At 42.6% G+C, this 11,360-nt stretch overlaps 1 long non-coding RNA gene across 1 annotated transcript; it reads right to left on the reverse strand.

Moving 5' to 3' along the window:
- Positions 1-4,419: 4,419 nt before the first annotated feature.
- LOC109780832 (uncharacterized) lies at positions 4,420-5,527 on the reverse strand. Its single transcript, XR_002237113.4, has 3 exons — positions 5,394-5,527; positions 5,071-5,174; positions 4,420-4,989 (listed from the first exon to the last, which is right to left on the reverse strand). It is a non-coding gene; the product is annotated as an uncharacterized lncRNA (long non-coding RNA).
- Between the last annotated feature and the right edge of the window lie 5,833 nt (positions 5,528-11,360).

Genomic DNA, 11,360 nt, shown 5'->3' on the forward strand with positions numbered 1-11,360 from the left:
ATTGTTTGGACCAGATTTAATCAAGGAGTCTGAAGAGAAGGTTAAGTTGATTCGTGATAGACTGAAGGTAACTCAGTCTAGGCAGAAGAGTTATGCCGATACTAAACACAAGGAGGTAGTCTATGAGATTGGAGACAGAGCATATCTCCGTGTGTCACCACTGTGTGGAGTTAAATGATTCTGAGTTAAGGGAAAGTTAGCCCCGAGATTTGTAGGACCATACCGAGTTCTGGAACGTATGGAAGAGGTGGCCTATAAGTTGGAATTACCCGAAGGATTTTCAGGAGTTCATGATGTGTTTCACGTTTCCCAGTTGAAGAAGTGCCATGCTGAGATGGCCGATATTCCTCTGAGAGATACAGTGCCCCTGGAAGCAATTCAGTTGGATAGTGACCTAACCTACGAGGAGAAACCCGTAAAGATTCTCGAGTTTGCCAGCCGAGTTACCCGCAGCAAGGTTATCAAGTTTTGCAAAGTTCAGTGGAGCCACCATACCGAGAATGAAGCCACCTGGGAAAGAGAAGAAGACCTACGGAAAGACCACCCTCACCTATTTTCTAGCCAACCCGAATCTCGAGGGCGAGATTCATCCTAAGGGGGGTAGGTTTGTAACATCCCAATTTTCAATTTAGATGTTATACATAGGTCATTATATGCATATCATATTTTATTTGCTTTTGGTTGAGATCCTAGAAATCTTAAGCAACTCAAGGACCCAAGGAGAGAGTTGGAGGTTTCACAAATTTTCATACTTGAATTTATTTTCAAATTTGAAGAAAGGATCAATTTAATTTTAAATATTTTCTCTCCAATTATTTCCAATAATAAAAATAAAAGAGAGAAGATAAAATGACTTCTTCATTAAGAGAGGAATATTGGAGAAGAAATTTTAAAATCAAGTTAATATTTTTTATTTGCTATTTTATTTGAATTAGAAAAATATGCATTTTTGAAAATTGCATTTTAGGCCAGAAAAATGTTCACTTTGTCATAAATATTAGGTTTGGACAGTGAAAATTGTTTCTGGTATTTTTCGAATTTTTTTGATATTTTATTAGGATTTTTCTTTCGGGCGAAATGTATTTAAAAAAATAAAAAAATCGGACCGGCCGGGCCGAAGGCCCAGCCAGCCCAGTCCGCGCCGCCGCCTCGTCCCCGTGCTCGCGCCGGACTCCCGACGGAGTCTGGGTCGGAGCCGCTCCGCCGCCGCGCCGCTTGCCCCTCCCGCAAGCCGGCCTCGCCCCCTCCTCCTATAAATGCCGCCGCCACCGCCTCCTCACCTCCTCATCCCGCGCCGCAGCCGCCACCGCCGCCGCGTCCTCTGCGCGCCGCCGCCGCTCGCTGCCGTCGCGCCCCGCCGCCGTCCGCGCTTTCCGCCGCAGCCACCGACGCCGGACCTCGCCGGAGCCACCGTCCGCCTCACCCGACGCCGCCGTTGACCCACCGCCCGTTTTGACCGATATAAAACCGTTCTGTTTTTCTTCGGTTCTTTCGGTTTTTTCGGTTAGTTAGATTGGATCGGTTTTTTATTTATTAGGTTAATTAGTGAGCATTCTCTGTTTAGTTCGTTTTAACGAACGGATTCGTTCATTTAGTTCTGTTAGCGAACGTTCGTTCGTTCGTTTTTTTTCTTTTTCCGTTTATTTTCGGCCAGGGACCTATCCACAAATACTTTTATCACAAATTAGTCCCTGATCTTCAAACCCTCGCAACTTTTTGCTCGTTTGTCCAAATCCAGTGAAACCAACGCCAAAATCTTCGTCTTGTTCCCCTCTTTCCAGATAACAAACTTGAACATGATTTTGAAAATTTAAAATTTGGTTTCAAGCAGATTTGTATTCAAACTTCTTTGATCATAGTTTGAGTTTCGTAGCTCCGATCGATTGATTCTTTTTGCAAATCGAAGCTCTTCAGTTGAACTTTCATTTTGGATCTTTTCGCTTGAGTTTTGCCCTTTCATCCTATGCTTGAGTGCTTATGTATGCTATTGTTTGTTTGCGATAGAGTTTCCGGAGTGCGAAGCGTGCTACTAGGAGTCACTAGGGTTTTCAGATCGTCAGCAAGACAAGTAACATTTTGATCATACCCCTTTATTACCCAGATTTTATGCATTAGTTTCAATCCTCAAACATTGCATGAGTAGGATCTGATTAACATGTCGGTATTGGGAAGTAGTTGATGAGGTAGAACCTATTGTCTTTTACTTCAAACCCTGGGAGTTACTTCTACGTTATGCTTATATTGCTATGCTATGCTCGTAGACGGGGTTTGGTTTGAGTGATTCATGACAGATGTGAGAGATTATTGTTAACTAAGGTTTAACTTAAGGTGGCTACTTTAACACACGTCTGGGTGGATTGGTTTGTGGGCACCTGGGGTAATCCAGTGCTGTCCAAGGAGATCTCGGGGTATCCGTGTAATTTTTCCTATGGTTTGCCACCCAGGCTCAAAGGGATCATAAAATTATTCATGCTAGAAACTTTCGTGTGCAGCCACAAGCCATTATGGGGTCTGGCATAGTTGAGTATGTTGTGTGACCTCTTTCAGTGGTAAACTAGCATATGTAGGGGATGTAGGTGGTACGGTTTACCCATCGAAAGAGTTAATGCTTTGAAAGACTATGTCTCGGTCATCCATTTCTCAAACATCATGTAGCGCGAGAAATTCAACGGAGGAGATCGAGTCTTGTGGGGAAAAGTGCGCAAACCTCTGCAGAGTGTACAAACTAATCATGATTAGCCGTGTCCCCGGTTATGGACATCTTGAGTATCTGATGCTTGAATTATTATGTTGATCTCATCACTTTACTTAATTAATTTGTTGGGTTATTGATTATTAATTGGGATTGAGATGGGGTTACCATTCTCAATGTTTTCAACACACTTTGTAGTTAAATAAAATATATTCCTTTGCTGTAGGGAAAAACTAGCTTTGCGTAAAAATGATAACCATAGAGCCTCCACCAGCCATCTATGCATATAGTTATAGCTGTTTCATGTTCATTGCTCTATAGTGTTATTTTGTCAGCATATTCCATGTGCTGACCTACACAGGCTGCAACGTATTATGTTGCAGAGTTTTCAGACGAAGAGTAAGGTGCGCTAGGTCGTTGTCGTGCACTCAGCTATGCCGTTGGAGTTGATGGACTCATTTACCTTTGAAGCTTTCGCTGTTATCTTATTTAGATGGCCTTAAGCCGTATTATTGTAATAAGTTCTCTTTTGAGACATTCGATGTAATAAGTGTGTGATTGAAACTCTGTTATAAATCCTCGAGTACTGTGTGTGTCAGCATTACCGATCTAGGGATGACATTTATACACAGAGATTTGACCATCTGAGGTCGGATCGCTACACTATTTCCTTTTCCTCCCTTTATTCAGATCAATATTTCGAGCCAGGCATGTTCCTTGACAAATCTATTTTTTCGTACTCAGTCCCCAATCTAGACTGGAAAGTGCGGTTTCTAGAAGTGGGAGCCTGCCTACCTCAAGGTCCTTAATGCGAAGTGACCTAGGTTGTTCATCCCCGCAACCAATCAGGTCAGCAACAGCCATGGCGCTCTCATGTGGATCATCCTCATCGACACCCTAAACAAGTAAACATCATGTCAGCAACTATTGGCGGACAGGTGGCGGCATGCTGAAGCTATCTTTAATAATTAGAAGATTAATCCCCCAGGAAGATCATGTGTTAGATCTAGTCCTGTAGCATGTTCAAGATGACCTATGTATTAAACCTTGCTGGCATGTGTTTGCCCTCATGTTCTTGTCCCCATGGTTAGTAAGTTCGCAATGTAATCTTTAGCTAATTTGATGTACCGAATCTATATTGCCAGCCATCTATGGATCATCGTCTTTAATTAGTCCCCACTATTTCTGTGTTACGCCGCTGACAATTATTTAGAAGGTAATTTAGTTCTGAACATCTCAATTTTACCGAGTACACTGTCTCATTTGCTATGTGTGCAATATATAGAGGATTGTTCTCTGAAAATCACATACTGTTTTTGCTATCTCATCATAAAAACCAAGTTCCTGCTTGATTTGTATCAGTAAAATCGAGCATTTGTAATCTTAAATTCAATGTCTGGATTGTTTTTTGTCAAAAATTTAGTACATTTATCTGCCCCGTAGTCACAAAATTAGATAGATGCCACTGAAAAGCACCTGGCAAGTTGTTGTTTGTGCAAGATAGCCTCTGAATGTCACTGACTAATGCATTATCCTACAAACTAGATCGGTATCACGCCTTGGCGCGAGGGTGCCGGTCCCAATGATATGGTAATCATGTAATGCTCAAGTTAGTAGGAAACCTGGTTTAGCATACGTATTCAAACAGGACAACAAAATAGAAGAAAAAGAAAACATTCACTTCTAACATAAGCAAGTCATCATCGAGTTTCAACATCGTCATGAGATTATAAGGCAACATCAAGTTTATTGAGTTCAAGGGACCACAAAAGATCATCACTTTACATTAAGCTCAGTACTACGAGCGTGAACATGAGAGCAATTACAAAGAGTTGGAACATAATAAAGAAGAAAAAGGCAGACACAATGACAATATAGATGTTAAATCTACGAAGCTATAGTTATTAGTCATACTGAAAAGTAGCTCCATTCAATTGCCTTGTCGATCAACCTCATATGCGGTACTTCACATGAACCCGATGCAAATAGTCCGGGAAATACATGGCATAAAATGATTTCTGTATAGACTTGTGATTTCCTACCTTAGTTTTTTAAAGCTTATTATGGAGAGTGAGCGATGGTTTCCCCCTTTCAATTTTGAAGGCGAAGAAACACATTTGATACTCTCTGATCCCTCCCGCCTTGACAAAGTCTGACAAATTGCTTTTTGTGTGTGTTCCTCTTATGCGCCAAACCTGTCTCGTAACATCTCCAGCGCTGAGACTAACCATCATGTCCTCGACTGGTTCATTGAGATGGTTCTTCTGATTATTTTTTGTTAAGTGGCAGGAGAAGTGCTGGAAAAGGAAACGCCAATTGATCAGAGCCGGGTACTACGATACTCTACTTGTAAGAGGTCGCATATTTAAGGTCCTTACCATCCTTAGTCCAGGAGTGACCAGTGTCTTATTCATCCCACAAACATAATACTTGATGAGAGGGCTGGTTGAACCAATGTAAAGCGCGGCTTGCCACACATTGCCTGCATAAGTGGTGGGCAACTGGAAATGAATAATTAAGTTGAAGATTGACACATTTCAAATAGTGTATGCATATTGCATAGGCAACTAAAATGATATATGCACATGGATATAAGCATGTAAATATTTTATTTACGATAAGGTAAAATTGTATATTCATAGCTCAACTTGAGATGTTGCAGTTCATAACTGATAGGGAGAGAAGTAATTACTGAGATTACCTAGGTAGAAGTTCAAAGTGGCATGCAACACAAATCGAGATAATGTAGCAAAGTCGACGTCGAGCTGAAATATTTGGATAAGTATATTCTGAACTCATCAGTTCCTCCCGGGTAGCACAAAATTTTAAACAACAAAAAATAACATACCTTGAAGGAACCGCGAAGTCAAATGTCATAAAACCCTGACCTTGTGCAATTGTTACGACAACAAGCAGGGTATAGAAACTTTTGTCATAATGTCCGGATGAAATGACCTGATTTGTCTGTAGCGTCTTCCATAACCACAGTGCCAGTCCTTGCAGCAGGGGCAGGCGTCCCTCAGCAACATGGACGGGAGCACACACAACGGATGCGGATGATGCAGACGTGAGCGCCGCCACTGCGCACTGCGGTCAACCTAGAGGAAAGGGATGATGCGACGACAAATGAGATGAGCAAACTTAATAATCCCTTACTATTGCAAAAAATGTATCCATTTCTATTAAATAGGAGGAACATCCAATTCCACCACGAAAGGAAAATAGATGGATTCAGTTACATAATATGGCGGTGGGCGTAATCAAAAGATCAGTTAAAGGATGACATACTGATAAAATGACCTAATGATGATAGTAATCAACACAACGGAGTTCTTGGACTGTCTTCAGTTCGAACTAATCATGACTGCTGCTGGAAGCCTGTCTTTAGCAAGTTGAAGATCAAAAATTGATCAAAAAACCGCATTTACCAAATATCAAGGATCGACACTTGCCAGTTTGAGTGTACCAAGTCAAAATTAATTAGTTATAGCTTGTTATACCATGTGATGTCTGAACCAAATATCGATGAGTAAATGAAAAAACTACCTGACAATGCAACTACATACATGTATAGGAATGGTTTAATACATCACATTTAAATAACTGATATATTGAGCTAATCATTACTAATATGTTTTCACGTGAATACTTTATGTTGGGAGAAATCTGAAGTGCAAAACTTAAAAGCCAACTTTGGTATTTGCTATAATAATGGACCTATCAAGCATCAATCCTATATAGATGCATTCTCTCCCAATAAAAAAGGTGGTATAAGAAAAATGCAGTGTGCATAAACTGGGCAGAATGTGTAATTGGCCAACAACTACTTCGAGATAGTACTAACTTGTTTAGACAGACATCTTAATAACATTAAACCAAAAACTCTTTCTCCTGTTTTAACGTACTGTGAAAATATATACTCACAAGAAATTAAGTTGTGTATAACTGTTATACCAACTGAAAAAATGATGCCTTGGTATAAACTATGCAAGCCAGATTTGATATCACAAATCACTTAGGCCAAGCTTGGTAGCGTAATATTTTTTCAAAATCGTGGTAAGCCAAAATCAGAGTATTATAACGCTTGGACAATGAATACTTTGGTTAATCTAAAAACGGAAGTACTACAATGGCTATGCAAGGAATAGTTCAGTTTTTTTAGAACGGTGGATTTCTCAATTCAGTTATAAGAGAAGGTCGATAACTCTTCTTAAAATGCCGAAAAGACTACAGTGCTATATATGCTATGTTGTATGAGTGTTGTGTATTTGTTGATGCCAAACACATCAAGGTATTTATAACACATTATTTTTTACTTCAATTGCAAATTATTGTACTGAAAGTCTAGAATTGCATAAAGCATGGTGAATAAGACATCACCAATAAGTAACTATTTCAAGTCATTTCTTTCAACACCCAACTCTATTGCTGAAAATACAAAGTGATTTGTGTATATATTAGAAAGAAAATAGCCACAAATATCTAAATGAATCTCGTCTTAGATATGTCAAACAGATTGGTAAAAAATAATGTGCTTCAAAAACTTCAGTAGGCTAATTCTGAACTGTTTCTCGAAAGTGTACAAACCAACATGAAGAAGTCCAAACATATGGAGCAAATTAGCCCGAAACGAAAATGAATCCTTAAATCAAAGCATGTGGGTTCAGTTCGAAATGGTCGAGTTCATTTTGAATAAAAACAAAAGTAAATCAGAAAATAGGATAGCCCAAGACACATACAAATTATAACAATTGATTTATTTTTCATCTAGAACAATTGAAAGAGCACACGACTGTTTGAAATAGCTTCTAGATAGGTGGAATTTTAATCAGTCTAGCTCAAGTTTTCAGCAAAGAACAGTGTAAGCTGCATAAATATTCAGTGGTATAGATTCTGCAGATCAATTATAGGATCTGAATTAGACTGCATGCTAATCGAATTAGCTTATCAAGAATGTCAGCAGGCTTTCTTGGTTGATGTAAAAATGGAGAAGTTAAATCACAATAACAGTACATTTATGCAATATAGGATCTGAATCAGAATTCTCTGTTTAAACTAACAACGGACAAAGCAGAGGGATTTGTTTTCACTCTACCAGGACACACCCCTATGATAAAGCGGAGGGTATAACCTATGATATAAACACAATGGAGACACATCATGAACAATCACTTCATATCAATCTATCTCTCTCTCTCTCCCTCTTCCCCTCTCTCTCTCTGCATAATTCATACGACAAATCTGCCTAAAAGTTGCAGTAAGAAAAATTCATACGACAAGCAATTGATTCATACAACAATGGAGTCACGACAAGCATCTTTGCCTCCCACCGCCCCCATTCACGCTCCAGCTTCCTTCTTGGAAACCCAACCGGCATCCCTCTGCCCCGTCCCATCACCATAGCCGCCCTCACCACAGGCGCCACCTCCATTGCAGTCTGCTCCACCTGCGCCCCCTTCCCCACACTCACCTGCAATGGCGAACTACCCGCTCAATCTGGTGCCCTTCCTCCCTCCGGGGTTCGCCGTCGAGCCGGGCCCGGAGGACCGCCTGGTGCGCAGCGGTATGGTCATCGGCCCTATTGCGCCGCTCAACCATGACTTCCTGGCCATTGCATAGGCGAGCCACTACGTTCCTCTGCATCGTCGCGCAATCATCTGTAACCAGATTGTCGCCCTTCTCCATGAATCGCAGCTGTTTACTACTGAGGTCAGTGATCACCCTTTGGGTATTGGGGTTTTTGGATTCGTGGATTCCTTTCAGAGAGACACTGCTGTGAACACCCCGCTAGAACTTGAAGATGAGGATTTGCTGATCACTTTCATTCCGCATAATGAAGCGCTGAATCGCCAGACCACCTCGTTTGGCCCTGAGGTCTGGCTCATGATGTTTGGTTTTCCGTATGATTATCAGACGGATTACTATATCAACAAAGCTCTGGGCGGGTATGGTTCTTTAGTTTCTTGGTACAATCCACGTCAAGATCGTCGTTTTATTCTCCTCAAAGCCAGAGTTATCCGTCTCCGTTTAATCCCCAAGAGTTTCGTTGTTTGGCAATTGGGAGGCGCCCGTGACTGCTGGGCTGTTCAGATCACCATTCTCCGCAGCAATGATTGGAACGGATTACTCCTTGAGGTTCCTGCGGCCGGCGAGGAGCAGCCGCCTCCTGGTGGTAATCCTCACCCCCAATTTGGCCTTGAACTTACAGCCGAGCAGCTCTATCAGCAACAAGTGCACAACTGGCTAGTTCAGAATGGTGCCCCAGGCGCTGGCAACAATGGAGATGCAGCTAATGGAGCTCCTGAACATTTGGGCAATGCCAATGCGGCTTGGGGAGCATGGCCTGCACCTGATGTCCCTCCCCTTCCGCAGATGCCACCACACCTTGTCAATTATCAAGCCTGGTTGGCTGCTCAAGGTTTGACCATGCAGCATGGTTTGGTTCCTGAAGATAACATCACTGACAATGCATTTCAGGCCTGGAACGACTCAATAACTGCATCTGACAGTTCAAGCTCCACTCAGTCTGATCATCACTCTCTTCCTGACCTACAGATGGCTGTGATTGACACCTCTATGGGCTCCGAAGCTTTGGCGATCTCTCTGGAGGTGCATGATCAAGGTATTAGTTTTGGCCTATCTGCTCAAGGTAATGAAGTTTTGTCCAGACTGCTGCATGACCCAATCCCCAGGCAGAACCTGAACATGTACATCTTCCAAGCTGTCAGCCCGCTTCTTGCTTCGTTTGGACCTTGGAGAGATGGCTTGGGCTTGCGTAGCAATTCTGTGCATCTCTCAGTTTTGGTCACGCATGAATCTACTGGTTTCAACTTCTCTCACCAGTCAAGCATTCACTCCCAGTCGGCTCCATCTTCAGTGATAATAGAGGAGATTTCTGATGATGCTATTCAGGGCGACACTTCTGAACCTGAACCTGAACCTGAGGCTGCTCTGCTTGTACCTGTGGCCCCCACTGTTAATGCTGATCCGGGACATGTTCTGACTGAAGTTGTGACTCCTACAGTCAACACTGATCCTGGGAATGTTCTGTCTGTAGATGTGCCTCCTAATGTTAACACTGTACCTGGGAATGCTCTGCCCGTGTCTATGTTCCTTACAGACAACACTGCTTCTGGATCTGCTCTGACTGGGACCATGGCTCCTACTGTCACTACTGGGACTCGCACCAAACAGACTAGATCTGCTGCTCCTGTTTCCACTACTGAAGTTCGTCGCAGTCTCCATTCAAACAAATATGATGGATTCAAAGTTCCCCTCCCCACTGATACTCGCAAGAGTAACTCTAAATTGAAGCCTCGGATCTTTCCCTCTGTTGGATCCACCAGCACTGCAGCTCCTTCCACATGTGATATTCCGCCCCAACTCCTATTACTACTCTGCAGTCAATTGGGATCAACAGGTGTGCCATACCTGCTTCTGAGGTCTCTACTGAAGCTCTGTCTGCTGAACCTGCTGTCCTGCCTGCATCTCCTGTTATTGATCCCTCCATGGAGAATCAGGGGGATGCCCTCCCTCAAGACGCGGCCTAATCGTCATCCCGCACCTAAGCTGCTGGAATGTGCTCTCATGGAACATCCGAGGACTCAATTCAGAGAAGAAGAAGCTGGCTCTTAATAATGCGATTAAAACTAGTGGTTGTGCTGTCGTTTGTCTTCAGGAGACTAAAATGTCGGAGGTCTCTTTTGCGTTTATTAAAACTTGTTGCCCTAGACAATTCGATCGCTTTGCTTTTGTCCCATCGCGTGGTTCCTTGGGTGGGTTGCTTACGATTTGGAAACGCGCTGTTTTCTCGGGCACGATTGTCTCGTCTGATCCCTTTGCGCTAGTTATTAACTTCGCCAGCGCGCAATCCTCTCAAAACTGGACGCTAGCAAATATTTACGGGCCGTGTGCTGGGGACGATCGACAGGTGTTCACGCAATGGCTTTATGATGTTAACATTCCCACCGGGCAGGACTGGCTTCTTCTCGGGGATTTTAACTACATGCGTGCCCCTGATAATCGTAATAAGCCAGGGGGTAACATACAGGACATGCTTACGTTCAACGATATCACTCATAAACAACAACTCATTGAGATCCCTGTGCAAGGTAGAACGTACACCTGGAGTAACATGCAGCTTGATCCTCTACTGGAACAGATTGACTGGTTTTTTACTTCACTCCATTGGACCAATATATACCCCAAAACTCTTGTTAAACCGCTTGGCAAGCCAGTGTTTGACCACATCCCCTGTGTTGTCTCTATTGAGACAAAAATTCCAAAGAGCAAACTCTTCCGTTTTGAACCATACTGGACCCTTCACCCAGGTTTCGCAGATGTAGTGCAGCAAGTTTGGGATCGGCCAATCCAATCTACCAATGCAGCCACCATCCTTTGTCGCAAGTTTAAAGCTCTTAGGCATGCTCTCAAATCCTGGAGTAAACATATCTCACGCCTTTCTATCGCAATCACCAACTTCAACATGGTTGTGGCTGAACTGGATGAGCTTGAAAATAAACGGCGATTAACTACACCTGAAGCAAACTTCAGATGCATACTCAAGTCTCACCTGCTGCGACTTCTCAAATATCAGAAGCTATATTGGAAAAAGCGTTGTACTATTTGTTGGATTAAGTTCGGTGATGAAAACACCAAGTTTTTTCAA

Source organism: Aegilops tauschii, chromosome 7 (genome assembly GCF_002575655.3).
Source record: "Aegilops tauschii subsp. strangulata cultivar AL8/78 chromosome 7, Aet v6.0, whole genome shotgun sequence".
Lineage (NCBI taxonomy): Eukaryota > Viridiplantae > Streptophyta > Magnoliopsida > Poales > Poaceae > Aegilops > Aegilops tauschii.